The sequence below is a fragment of the Nuphar pumila genome, chromosome 3 (assembly GCF_984573655.1).
Source record: "Nuphar pumila chromosome 3, dmNupPumi1.hap1.1, whole genome shotgun sequence".
NCBI classification, from domain to species: domain Eukaryota; kingdom Viridiplantae; phylum Streptophyta; class Magnoliopsida; order Nymphaeales; family Nymphaeaceae; genus Nuphar; species Nuphar pumila.
The window spans coordinates 93,302,172-93,317,513 of record NC_143251.1 but is presented as its reverse complement, the minus strand read 5'-3'; positions in this window follow the sequence as shown (position 1 = coordinate 93,317,513).

Sequence of the window (15,342 nt, the reverse complement as noted above, 5' to 3'; positions counted from 1 at the left end):
GCTCAATTTTAGCTGAAAGAGCTGAACTGGACTAAAATGGGCTCCTGGACACTTAGAAATGGTTTTGAACTGAAATTGGAGCACTCAAACTTTTGGTGAGCTCAAGTTAGACTCTGGGGAATATGACTGACTATGAATGACTAACTCAGAGACAATTGGCTTGAATTTGAGTGAGAAATGAGCTAATTTCTGAAGAAATGATCCCATTTTGGCAGGAATGGTCAGAAATGAAAATGGTCTGTTCATTGTGAGCTTAGATGAGCTTGAATTAAATGATATTCTAACTATCCTGAACTGACCAATGAACTTGGTTGACTCTGACTGACTAGAGTCCGGGATGACCTAAGGATAAAATGGTAATTTTCCTAATGAAAATGGGTAAAATGGTGATTTTCTGAAACTGACTCGAGGTTTGACTCCTACACTGACCTAACAGGGTTGGCATTGCCCGAGGAGGGTTGTTTGAGAATGAATGTAGAAAATTTGGGGGTGTTTACAGATGCCCCTCTTTGCTACTAAGCCGGCTTGAAGACGAGCTTAGTGGCAAAGAAAAACACACCAAATTTTGGCTATAAAATGCCCTAATTAGAAGGATCTGACTGGTTATGAAGATTAGCCCTGATGAAAATGGTAGATATGAAATGAAGAATGAAGAAGAAAATTTTACTTCAAAAAGAAGTGAGATTCAGGTCTTGCCCTTAACCTGGATGGGACGGGAAATACCTCGTGTAGAAACGAAGCTCAGGTTTAACCCTTAACCTGACCGGAAAACGAAATACCTCATCAGAATGAGGCTCAGGTTTAACCCTTAACCTGACCGGGAAATGAAATACCCCATCAAAATGAGGCTCAGGTTTAACCCTTAACCTGATCGAGAAATGAAATACCTCATCGAAATGAGGCTCAGGTTTAACCCTTAACCTGACCGGGAATGAAAATGAAATACCTCATCAAAATGAGGCTCAGGTTTAACCCTTAACCTGATCGGGAATGAAAATGATGAGATTCTCGAAAGAAGAACTCATGATGGAACCTTCGGACTTCCGCACAATGAATCTGATAGGGGTTTTGCAAAAGGATGAAATTGGGATCCCTAAAGCTTGAAAAGGGGTTTGATTTTTGGGCGCCTCATTGCTGAGACTAAATAACTTTTGAAATTGATGACCTTTTGCGAGAAAATGATTGGTGGCTTAACCTCAAGCCGAAATTGGACTGTCTATGGTGGGACAGTGGGGACACATGGAAGTGTGCGAATCTGGGAGCCCAAGCACTCAGATTATACCAACAGAAGGGAAGGAATCTTAAAAACTCTCGTTATCAAGTCCTAAAAGGGATAACAAATGGTGTCAAGATGCGCCAAAGATGAACCTCAAGCTCTCGCTTCATGTCAGGATAGCTAGAAAATATTGTCAAAATATCGAAAAATTGTTGTTGATTCAAAATAATTGAAAGTGATGCACATTGTTTTGAAAATATTTCCTCTTTTCTACCTAAAGTATTACCTCCGACTGGGCTTAACTACGTAGAATTAAGATTCAAATTCAAATTTCTTGCAATTGACTTTCGTTCAAGGAGGCTATCAATTTCCTTGATATGAACAGAAAAGAGAGTATTCTTGATATTGTGAAAGCAATTGGTGAAAGAATATTGATAATAGAATTTCACAAAATTTAAAGAGGATTCTTGACAGATTTGGCAGTCTGATATCCTGGGATTCTTTTTCATGATGATCTTTCGGCCCACCCTTTTTTTGACAGAATTGGGGCTTTCTTGGGTTTTTGGGAAATTTATTACATCATCCTTCATTTTGGAGATGTCCTAACTTTTCTCTTCTTTTTTTTTGGGGGGGGGGGGGGAAGGGTACGTCACAAACTCTTTCATCTTAGAGATGCTCCGATCCTTCTTTTCTCTTAGGGATTATATTGACGGTTATTGGCTCTTTGGTTGAAAATCTCTTGATGATAGCAGAAATTAAATATCCTTTAGGGTTTGTCGAGAGGCTCATCGCAGTCGCCTTCATCTTGACAGTGCTCTGAACTTTCCTTAGAAGGACCCGTCACAAACTCCTTCATCTCGGAGATGATCCAAATCTTCTTTGGCCCCGGGGGTCTCACTCGCATAATTTGTCTTCATCTTGACGGTAATTGAGAGATCCCTTTTGGAGATATTTAATTGCAGCTTAGGTGATTGAGGAGATATGAAAATTGAATGGATTTTTCTGTATCACCCAGGATATTTCGACTGCTTTATTTTCCAAGAATGATCTTTAAAAATGTGCCAATGACTGCGACCAATACCGATCACTTATGGCTTTGCAACAACATTGAATTTCCTTTGCATAAATTTGTAACCCGATCAGAATCTTTCTATTGGCTAACCAAAGGCTTAGAAAGTGATAGATATTGATAAAGTTGTAACCCGAAGGCAGAAAAATGACTGATGTTGGTAAGATTGTAACCCGAATGCTTGAATTTGGAAATTGATTGACCCGAAGGTCGAAACTAGAAATTAGTTTACTATGAACGACATGGGTTCAATTGAGAACGGCATGGGTTCAATGGGAACAACATGGGTTCAATAGGGATTCAGCCTAAGAACTTGGATCAGGAGGACTTCAACCTACAAACCACAATTCTGAAAAATACCAATCCAAAAGGGGTTCGACCTAAGGACTGTAAAGAATATTGGATCAGGAGGACTTCAACCTACAGATCAAATTTTTGGCAGTGGAATTAGTTCCGAAGGGGTTCAATCCTAAGAACCGGGGATCAGTAGGAATTCAACCTACAGATCGAATTTTTGAAAAATACCAATCCAAAAATGGTTCGACCTAAGAACCTGGGATCAATAGGAATTCCACCTACAGATCAAATTTTTTAGAATGAAATTGATTCGAAAGGGGTTCAACCTAAGAATCACTGGGTTGAGAAGGACTTTTGGTTTATAAAGGGGTTCAACCTATGAGCCGTATTGGTTTGACAGGTGTTCAATCCTACAAATCACATTGGTTCCGCAGGGGTTCGACCTACAAACTATCAATTCCATAGGGATTTAACCTAAGGATCACATCGGTTCCGCAAGGGTTCAACCTACGAACTATCAATTTCATAGGGATTTAACCTAAGGACCACATCGGTTTCGCAGAGGTTCAACCTACGAACTATCAATTCCATAGGGATTTAACCTAAGGATCATAGTTTAAGAAGGAAGGATTCAACTTGTGAGCTTTGAATGGACCAGGTGCTAAACTGAGTTTTGAGGGAAGATTCGAATCAGAATTCAAATCTTTAAGGAAAAACTAAATGAATTGGGTTTTGAAAGAAAATTCGAGTCGGAACTTGGATCTTCTAGACCAATTACTAAATTGTAGAAAAGTTTGAGTAGAAGTTCAAACCTTTAAAGGAAAGCCAAGCGAATTGGATTTGGAAGAAAATTTGAGTCAGAACTCTAATTTTCTAGACTGATTCCAGGCATTTGAATTGGATTTGGAAGAAAATTTGAGTCGAAACTCTAATTTTCTAGACCAATTCAGAAGGAAAAGAAAACTCGGGTCGGAACTCGAATCTTCGAAGGAAAACTAGATCCATTGTGGAAGGAAAAGAAATTTGAGTCGGAACTTGAATCCTGAAGGAAAAGTAGATCACTTTGGAAGGAAAAGAAATTCGAGTCGGAACTCGAATCCCGAAGGAAAACTAGATCTGTTAGAATGAAAGGAGATTCGAGTCGGAACTCGAATCCCTAAGGAAAACTACACCAATGTGATTACTGTATTTTAAAGTGTACTAGTGTGAACACCGGATTTTGAAAATGTACCAGTACAAGCATTATGTTTTGAAAAATTACCAGTATGAACACTGGGTTTTGGAAAATTACCAGTACGAACACTGGGTTTTTGAAAAATTACCAGCACGAACACTAGGTTTAGAAAATTACCAGCACAAACACTGGTTTTTTGAAAAATTGCCAGCACAAACACTGGATTTTTGGAAAATTACCAGCACGAACACTGGGTTTTTGGAAAGTTACCAACATGAACACTGAATTTAGAAAATTTTACCAGCATGAACACTGGATTTTGAAAATCTTACCAGCACGAACACTGGATTTTGAAAATCTTACTAGCACGAACACTGGATTTTTTAAAAATTTACCAGCACGAACACTGGATTTAGAAAATTTTACCAGCACGAACACTGGATTTTTTGAAAATCTTATCAGCACGAACATTGGATTTTGAAAATCTTACCAGCACGAACACTGGATTTTGAAAATTTACCCAACTGATTCCGATGAGAGATTTTCAGTCTTCATCCTCACGATGACTTGGACAACTGTCGGGGTCTTAGGATTTATCCCTTATCCTGAATAGGTAGCTCAGGTTTATCCCTTAACCTGAAGGGGAAGTTGAATTTGATGCAAATGAATGTAAATGAATGCAAATGTATGCATGCAAATGCAAATGAATGCAAAATGATGTAAATGGATGCACATGCATGCAAAATGAGAAATTTGTTTGATCCTGCCTGCATACAGGATGTTTTGAAAACAATTTTCAAAATAATGCCCCAGTGTAACTGAGAAAGAAGAATTTGACCATTATTGAAGAAAATATATTGAGGAATTACAAAGGATGGAATAGAGGATTTAAGTATAGAAGATTTTCAAATGTTGAGCATTGATGGGGTCTGATCATTCCACACCATCGGCATTGATGAGCAGATATGAATCGCGGGGCAATACTTCCTCGACAACATAGGGCGCTTCCCAATTCGGCGACCATTTGCCACCTGGGCGGTGCTTGAGATAAGCCACGGATCTGAGCACTAGATCATTGACTCAAAATTTTTTTCAATGACAAATTTTGCATATTGTTTGGCTATCCTCTGACGATATGATTGAGCGTGCTCTGCTACTCTGAGTCTTCTTTTATCGAGCAAATCAAGTTGTATAAGTCGCTGCTGCTGATACTGATCAAGTAGTAATTCCAGTAGTGATGCGAACTTCAAGGCATGTTTCAGAACATGTAGAGGCAGTACTACTTCAGTTCCGTAGACAAGTTCTGATGGAGTAGCATTAGTTGGAGTTCGAATGGTGGTTTTGTATGCCCACAATACATCATGGATCTTCGCATGCCAATCACGGCCATGTTTCCAAGGTTTGCTCTAGGATTCAAATTAGAATCTTATTGGTGGCCTCTGCTTGACCATTCCCTTGAGGATAATAGGGAGCGAAAAAATGATGATGAATTCTGAACTTTGAGCAGAATGTCCTCACTCTCTCATTCTTGAAATGACTACCATTATCTGACACAATGTCATGTGGTATGCTGAAGCGGCACAAAATATTCTTGTAGATGAATGAGACCATATGTCGGCCTTCTACTATGCGTAGAGTGACAACTTCGACCCATTTAGTGAAATATTCTACTGCGGAAAGAAAATACTTGTGACCATTTGAAGCAGAAGGAGTGATGAGGCCTATAACATCAAAGACCCACATAAAAAATGGTCATGGAGAGATAACATATTGCAAATATGTTGCTGGCGCATGGATAGAAGGTGCATGTATCTGGCATAGAACACACTTCTTCACAAAATGGTAGCAATCTTGTTGCATAGTCTTCCAATAATATCTTGCTCGGATGATTTGCTTGATAAGAGTTTGGTAGCCGATGTGATCACCGCAAATGCCTTCGTGTGCCTCTCACATAATTTCTTTGGCTTCTTCTTCGTCCAGACATCTGGAATACTTGAAACTGAATCCACGATGATAGAAGACATCGGCGAGAATAAAATATCGAGCAAACACGCACCAAATCGCTCGTTACTCTTGCTAGTGATATTCTGAGAGAAGGAGACAGATGTCTTCTCCTTGATGGGAGCCTTTCTGAGACTTTCTTCAGCTTGCTCAAACATCATCCTAATCATCATTTTCTTGAACATCTGATATGCAGCGGGATCAATGTCATCCCTATCATTCAGACTCTATCTTCTGGCAGATCTTGGAGAATCCATTTCTTCTTGCCTGCTTCTAAAATCACTGATGCACTGATACAGTGGTGTCTTCTTGTTTGATCTGATCTGAACCACTTGGGAATACTGATGCTCTCTACAGAATGAGATGGATGATTAAATTTCGATGATGAAGATTCAGGATAGAAATGAATATAGGAAAAATATTTGATGAGAATTTGGTAGATAATTGAAAGAGTATCCCATTACTAGGGATTGGGTCATCGCTAAGATTACGACAATTGCGTTGCCATTCCTTCGCAAAGAAAATAAACAACTGAAATTTATGCCTCGTTACCTAGGCGAGGTTGTCAAACCAAGAATGAAGAATTTGAAAGATTTTTATTCATTGAAGGGAAAACATGATTGCATTAATAATAAACTTGAGAAAGAGGCGGAGGACAGACAATTTGCCACCACTCTTTATAACTAGCAGAGACACGAGGGCCAGGAAAAAGAGTGAGAATGATTAAAGAATCTCAGCCATATCTGGCAAAATGGTATGTTCCATACCACTGCACTGATGCAAGGTTGAACTCTGGCATAACCCCTGATAATAGTCGAGTTTCTACGTGCTTCTGTTTATGAGAAAAATGTCTGACGCATCGCTCTGGATAGTAGTAGGTACAGGAAAATGGGCCAAGTAGCTTGAACTGCTTGCCATACACATATGTATATCTGGGAAGAAGACGAGCCCTTCAGTGCATACGACCATCGCATACTGAATTCTTTCTCGAGTTGTTCTGGATAATGAGCTAACTTCTGCGAATGCCCCATACTGTCAGTAGATCTCGATCAGATTCACATATTCATTTTTATTTTCCTCAATCAGCGGCCAAGACTTATGCTCTGTCATGCGAGCTAAAGCATCTTTAGGGTCCAGACCCTTGACATTGATAAAAAATTGTTGTTCCAATGGATCTCCAAGCTGACCGGCTGGCTCGGGCAATCCCATGATCTCTGAAAATTCATCCATCAACAGGGTCATCTCGCCCCATGGGAACCAGAATGTGCAAGTGTGTGGATTCCACCGCTCTGCTAGTGCATGGATCAGATTGCCATTAACTAAAAACTTTCCCACTACAGATGCCACTTCCAACCCGCAATCACTCAAGTGGTCCGGAAACATATGAGAGAAGTTTTTTAACCAAATGTAGTACCATCGGGGTGAAAATCCACTAGAGGGGGGGTGAATAGTGAAATATAAAATAGATCGATAATTTAAAAATTAAATGCAATAAGACACAACACATAAAACACAGGATTTATACTGGTTCGGTCAAGTCACTGACCTACATCCAGTCCCCCAAGCAAAACACTTGAGCCTTTCACTATAACATCCGAGTTACTGGATAAATAGTACAACACTCTTCATCAGAGGTCTTCTTCTCTCAACAGAGAAGGAACATACCCTCTTTCACAGAGGTCTTCTTCTTTCAACAAAGAAGGACAACACCCTCTTTCACAGAGGTATTCTTCTTTCAACAAAGAAGGACAACACCCTCTTTCACAGAGGTATTCTTCTTTCAACAAAGAAGGACAACACCCTCTTTCACAGAGGTCTTCTTCTTTCAACAAAGAAGGGATACAATGAATAACAAAAAGTTACAATACTTCCTATAGAACCTTCAAAATGATATGAATGCACGAATGAAGGATTCTCAGAATACTCTGTTTTTTCACTCAGATAATACTCTTTGTCAAAGAGCTATTCTTGACTTTTTCGTTTTTTTTCTCTTTCTTTTTCTAGGCTCTCTTTCAAAAATATCGAATAGGAATTTTTCTCGTTGTATGCTCACATGTCCTTTGTGAATTATTATTTTGTTAGTGTATATATAGCCTTAGAAAAATAGTCATTGCTTTTTGGAATGATTGTCCTTTTGAGATGTCAAGTCATTTCAAAAACACCTTTGTGTACTATAGTGCATTTTGGAGTAGACTATTCGTAGTAGCATTTTAGGTGTGATATATTTTGTATAAGGTCTATTAAATGATTTGTAGTACATTGAACGTGGGTTTGTAAATCATCATACAATTTTGTCTTTATTCAATTTAATGATTTGTAGTACATTAGTATTTTTATTAGAAATCGTCACTTCTTGACTTAAATGTATGTAAGTACAATAAATGTTTTGTTGAGTTCTTTATTTGTAAATGATCATATCTCAAAATACTTTATGATGTGTTATTTAATGCCTACAGAAAGAATGAAGACTTTAAGCAAGTCGACATTCTTGAGTGGGGTTTAAATAGTCTTTTCTAAAAAAGCTTTTGAGGTGGTATTTAATGTTTTACAGAAAGAATGATGACTTTAAGTAAGTCGACATTCTTGAGTTGTATAAAGTAACTAAAGTCTTTTCTAAATCTATTATAATAATATTAGTTTTCTTTGTTAGTTCAACTAGACGATTTTGTATTTTTGTCTTTTTCTTACATACTTGAAATCATTACTTTTTATTTCTTTTCAAGTTGTCTTATTCATAAATGCATATTAGAAGGTACAATTAATGCTTTTGAAATCATGAGCTATTATATCTTGTCAAAATACCTTTTTCATAAAAGTTTGTAAGAAGGTACAATGATTAATTTTCAAAAAAGTGCTTTTTGAAATATCGTATGCTTTTATGAATCATAGCTTTAGTGAATAAGTGGCTTGTATGATAAAGCATGCAATATGCAATATGCAATATGCATGCTTCTGAAAGTTCTGTTACATATGACTCTAAAGAAGAAAAAAATCTTCATCTTGAAGTAGCCGATCTCTTTAGATGATCTTTAAGAATGAATGACTCATCAAGCTTTTTCGTCAGAGAGAATAATTGCACCAAAGGTTGTACTTGATCAGGAGGTCTCCATCCTTTTTGGGTGAAATATCCTTCCATCAAATACTCGTTAAATACATGACAAATCATATCTAGTCATAATATAACATTATTCATGAAGGCATATTATCATATCATATTAAATCATATATGACAGTGTATCATATTATGTGTCATCAAAATATAGTTTCTCAACATTCTTCCCCTTTTTGATGATGACAAAATATGCTCCCCCCGTCAAAAAGCCATTATGCATAGTAATAATAATATCATAAAAATGCATAAAAAATATAGAAAGTGTAACACCCCGTGGTTTTAAAACCTTTAAAAATGCAATATATATATATATATATATATATATATATATATTTTAAACAACGGAAATGGTTTTGACTTTCGGTTTTTAAACCTCGGTACGTCACATTTCACAATTTATAACAAGAGCAAAAATAATTTATATTAACACTATATACATAGTCTTTTTACAAGGTTCAAAAATTAAAACATTTAGGATTAAATTTAAAATAAATCCTAAATTGATCTCAGGATCTTGGGAATCTGGATTCTTCGATGTCGCACTTGTCCAACATCCACTGTAATAGCACCTATTCCATATCTGAACCTAAAATCCCCATTAAACGGAGTTAGACTTATGATAGCCAAGTAAGTTATTAATCAGAATTATACAAATTAAATATTAAGCATGATTTCAATAATTTACAAATCAAAATGCATATATTCAAGAATAATTATGCAATTAAAAATACGACAATTAAAAATAATCTAAAACATGATTATGTGTTATATCAACAATGCATAATTTCAGATCAAATTCTGTGAAAGAAAAGGTCATTGTTTTGATATTAACGTCCTCCTGGTACGGTAGAGGGCACTCCGATCTCAAACTAAGTATTCCGGGGGTGTATTATTCTATTGTGGATTACCCGGATACCTGAGTGAAACGGGCTCCCAAGCGAGCGGTCAACGACCGGAAAGATTCTCGGCAATGATGAGCAAACAAGGAGAGTTGGATGCATCCACTGGCATGCGGCAACCTTGAGACCCGTTGTCTCGACCTCCTCAACCCGAGTGACAGGAGCCCCAGGGAATCTATTGCTCCCAACAATCATCATCTTCATAATGTCACTCCTGGTTGTACCACTACCCCTTCCAGGGTAGGCTAAACCTAGATGGGCTTGAAGGATTCTTTTATAGGACTTTTCATCTTTTCAAAACTAGGCTCAATAGCCAAATTATTTCTTTCAAATAAACACGGGTCATATGTATCCAGCCCATCCAGAATTTTGCTCTATCACAACGAGCATTCGCCTATAAAGGCGAGAATTAAGTTTGTATAGACATGACTCCTGCAGCAATAAAATCTTTTGAAAATCAACATGCTATACAAAATTCTTCTTTTCATAAATGTCTTAACCATAGTATTTGGTTTAAAATCACAAGATTTGAAATCAAAACATGTACTTAATTTTTGCAGATATTGAAATATGCATTTGATTATGAATCAAATTTAAATAATTATGTACAAATCAAAAACATGAATAAAAAACATGTCTAATATAAAATTATAAGATTTTGATAGAATAACTTACTTGGATTTCGAGAGAACTAAGGAGAACAGGATAAAGCGTTGGTGTTTTGATTTAATCTGATAGAATTCATTATATTAGTTAATATTTTTATATCGGATTTTGGGTAGTATTTGCCCTATAAATTTAAAGAAGTATCTTTTGAAAAAATTATTAAAAATCTAAAAATTTATTTGTAATTGACTTTAAAAATTTTCACAGAGTTTCCTCTGTAATAACTCAAATTTTTGAAAAAGGGTTTGAACTTGAATTCGAGTTGTAAAATTTCGAACATGAGTTTGCGTCACAAATATTTTTATAAAGGTTTTTCAAAAAAATTGATTCAATTATTAAAAATGATTTTAAAAATTTTAACAGAATTTCCTTTATAAAAATCATTTTTTTCTGAAATAGTTATAAAAGTTTTGATATAACTTCTACTAAATAAACTCAAAATTTCTAAAATATCTGAAAAACTTTTGCCAGAATTCTAATTAAAATAATTATTTTTTTTAGAAATCATTTAAAAATTTTGTCAGAATTACTGCTATACTAATTCTACTTTTTTTTTTCAAAAATCTTTAAATTATTTTGGCAGAACTCCTGCTATAAAAACTCAATTTTTCAAAAGTCTTTTAGAAAATTTTGCCAGAACTACTGCTAAAGTAGTTCTGAATACTTAAAAACATATAGAAAAATTTGAACAGAGCTTCCCCCGCGTAGAGGCTGGGTTGGATTAAATTTTGGCAAATTTGCCAAAATTTAAATCCACACAAAGTAGAATTGGGGTTTAAAAGGAGAATTTGAATTCAGAAGATGGTTCTTGAATACTAACCTTACTCGGTTGATTCGTGCAGTGCTTCCGCTATCCAAATCTGACTTTTCTGCTAAGTTTAGCAGAACTCCTGTAGGCAGCGCTCCCGAGGCTTTTTCTGATCCGACGGAGCTTCTTGCAGAAGAACGGACTTCGCTTAAGGAAAGAGGAAAAGGGCTAAAAGAGGTTTTTTAGAAAAAATCTGAGATTCTACGGAGGTTTAGGTTTAAAAGCTAGAGAGAGAAACTCAAGTTAAAGAGATAAAGTAGGAGAGAGAGAACTTAAGGAGAGAGAAGAGAACTCAGGACTTGGGTAGAGAGAGAGGGGGTGAAGGGTATTTATAGGAGAGAAAGGGGATGTCTCCCTCCCCTATGGGACCCACTTTGGTGACATTTGTCACCATAGTAAATAAAATAATATTTTAAAAATGACACTTGTCATTCTTCTAACAAGTGTCGAATGGAGAGAGAGGATTAGTGTCACCTCCTCACTGAGGAGTGACACTTGTCCTCCCATGGTTTTGGGAAACCATGGCCTGTCCATGGTTTTGGGCCAGTGGTTTTTCTAAAACCATGGTCTTAGATTAAAATATTATAAATTAATATATTTTATTCAATTTACTACTTTTTAATACCCAATTTAACCTTGTCTCAATCCCATCTTTCAGGATTGCCATAAGGGGATTTAGAATTACTTGATTGTCCTTCTGCAGTTCAATAAATTACATAGCCTGCCATTGAAAATGGTAAATTACCGTTTTCGTCTCTAACAATTTTATTAATTCCGTAAAAATATCCTTAAAAGAAAAATTACTATTTTAACCTTATATAGTTGGGTATTTTACTGGAAAATGCCACTGAATTGGCAAATTACTAAGCTACCCTTTGACAATTTGACTAATGAATAGAATGTCCCTAAATTCTGATTTTGGAACAAGCCTCAACAAAATTTTATCAGGATTTCAAAAATAATTTCAGATCTTTACTTTGAACAATACTAACAAAAAAAATCAGTGTTTTAACACTATAATTCACATTCAGAATAAATAAAAATTAAAACTTGAATTTTCTTCAGAATTTATAAATTATTAAAAATTTGGGTATTACATTCTACCCCCCGAAAAGAAAAATTTTGTCCTCGAAATTCATTGTACAACTTAATCAAACAGTTCTGGATACTTCTCTTTGATGCTATTTTCAGGTTCCCAAGTACATTCTTCAATTCTGTGATGCTGCCATTTGACTTTAATCAGAGGAATAGTCTTTGTTCTCAAAATTTGATCCCTTCTATCCATAATTTCTATAGGCTTTTCCTCAACAGTCATGTCTTCTCGAATTGCTATATCTTGATGCTGGATAATATGAGATGGATCATAAACGTATTTTCGCAGCATTGAAACATGAAATACATTATGAATCTCTGCATACTGAGGAGGCAATTCGATTCTATAAGCAGTTTCACCGATTCGTTCTAGAATCTTAAAAGATCCTACAAATCTAGGACTTAACTTTCCCTTCTTTCCAAATCTGAACACACTTTTGGTTGGAGATACTTTGACAAAGACCATATCATCAACTTCAAAAGCGAGTTCCTTCCGTCTTTGATCAGCATATCCTTTTTTGTCGGCTCTGGGCAGCGCGTAGTCTGTCTCGGATCAAATTTACTTGCTGAGTGTAATGTTGTAGTATCATTGGTGACTCTAGCTTTCGTTCACCAATTTCATTCCAATAGAGTGGCGATCAACAAGGTCTTCCATATAAAGCTTCGTATGACGCCATTCCAATATTGGCATGATAACTATTATTATAAGTGAATTCAGCTAGCATAATATGAATATCTCAATCTCCTTTTCATTCTTAGCATATAAGCGCGTAACATATCTTCTAGAGTTTGAATAGTACGCTCTGATTGTTCATCAGTTTGGGGATGAAATGCAAAACTGAACTTTAATTTTGTTCCCAAAGCCTACTGAAGTTGGTTCCAGAATCGAGAAGTAAACCTGAGATCACAATCAGAGATAATCGAAATTGGTATTTCATGTAGTCTTACAATCTCTTGAATGTATAAATCTGCCAGACTTTCCAAAGATTGACTTATACGAATAGGTAGAAAGTGAGCCGATTTAGTTAATCGGTCAACAATAACCCAAATTACATCATGCTGTTTTCGAGTCTTTGGTAAACCCACTATGAAATCTATAGTAATTTCTTCCCATTTCCATTGTGGAATTTCAATTTGTTGCATCATTCCACCTGGCTTCTGATGTTCTGCCTTTACTTGTTGGCAAATCAAACACTTTGAAACATAATTTGCCATATCTTTCTTCATATCAGTCCACCAGTACTTTCTTTGCAAATCTTTGAACATCTTTATACTTCCAGAGTGGATAGTATATTTGCTTTTACGGGCTTCTTCAAGGATTTTATTTCTCAGTTTAGGGTTATTTGGTACCCATATTCAATCATTTATCAAAATACTCCCATCTTCTTTAAGTCGAAAAGAAACATCATCTTCATGTTGAGCTCTGGCTAAAAATTCTTCATGTTGAGAATCCTTATTTTGTTCAGTAACAATTCGGATGAGGATTTCTGGTCGAACAATTAAGTTTGATAATAAAATCCTTCCTGTTTCAGTTGCAAAGGGTTTCCAATTAATGAAATCTTCAATAAGTTTTCATTCTTTGTCTATGAGACTTGCCAAAGTGTCTCTAGTTTTGCGACTAAGAGCATCAGCTACAATATTCGCCTTTCTAGGATGATAAGAAAGTGTGAACTCATAGTCTTTAATAAATTCTAACCAATGTCGTTGTCTCATATTCAATTCTTTCTGCGAGAACAAATATTTGAGGCTCTTGTGATCGCTGAATACTTTAAATTATTTTCCATATAAATAATGTCTCCAGATCTTTAGTGCAAAAACAACTGCCGCAAGTTCTAAGTCATGGGTTGGATAATTCTTCTCATGATTTTTCAACTGTCTTGATGCATAAGCAATAACTTTTCCGTGTTGCATCAATACACAACCTATACCGGTACTGGAAGCATCTGCATAAACCTCAAATCCACCATGTTCTAAGGGTAAAGTAAGCACTGGAGATGTAGAGAGCTTTTCTTTCAGAATTTGGAAACTTTCTTCACATTTAGTGTCCCAATCAAATTTAACACCCTTCTTCAAAAGTCTAGTCATCGGTGATGCTATACAGGAGCAATCTTGAATGAATTTTCGGTAGTATCCTGCAAGTCTAAGAAAACTTCAAATATCTGTAATATTCTTAGGTTGTTTTCATTCTAATACTGCTTCCACTTTAGCAAGATCCACTGAGATTCCATCTTTTGAAATCACATGACCAAAAAACATAACTTTTTCTAGCCAAAATTCGCACTTAGAAAATTTGGCATATAACTGATTCTTCCTCGGAGTATCCAGAATAATCCTTAAATGTTTCCAGTGTTGTTTCTTATTTTCGGAATAAATTAGAATATCATCAATAAAAATAATCATAAATGTATCTACAAATGGTCTGAACATACGGTTCATAAGATCCATAAAGGCTGCTGGTGCATTTGTAAGTCCAAAAGGCATGACAGTGAATTCATAGTGTCCATACCTTGTCCGAAAGGATGTCTTAGAAATGTCTTCTTCCTTGATTCTAAGTTGATGATATCCAGACCTAAGATCAATCTTTGAGAATACCTTAGCCATCTGTAATTGATCTAATAAATCTTCAATTCGTGGCAACGGATATTTATTCTTTATGGTAACTTGATTAAGAAGTCTGTAATCTATACATAATCTTAATGACCCATCTTTCTTCTTTACAAATAATACTGGTGCTCCCCAAGGAGACATACTTGGTCTAATAAATCCCAGCTCCATTAATTCCAATAATTGCTTTTTTAATTCTGTGAGTTCTGCTGGAGCCATCCTATAAGGAGCTTTAGAAATTGGTGCAGTTCCTGGTATTAACTCAATATCGAACTCTATCTCTCTATGTGGAGGAGGTCCTGGTAATTCATCAGGAAAAACATCTGAAAATTCACGAACAATATCCAGACTTTCAAGGGAAATTTCTGCTGGCTTGGCAAGAGTAATGCTGACTAAAAAGGTCG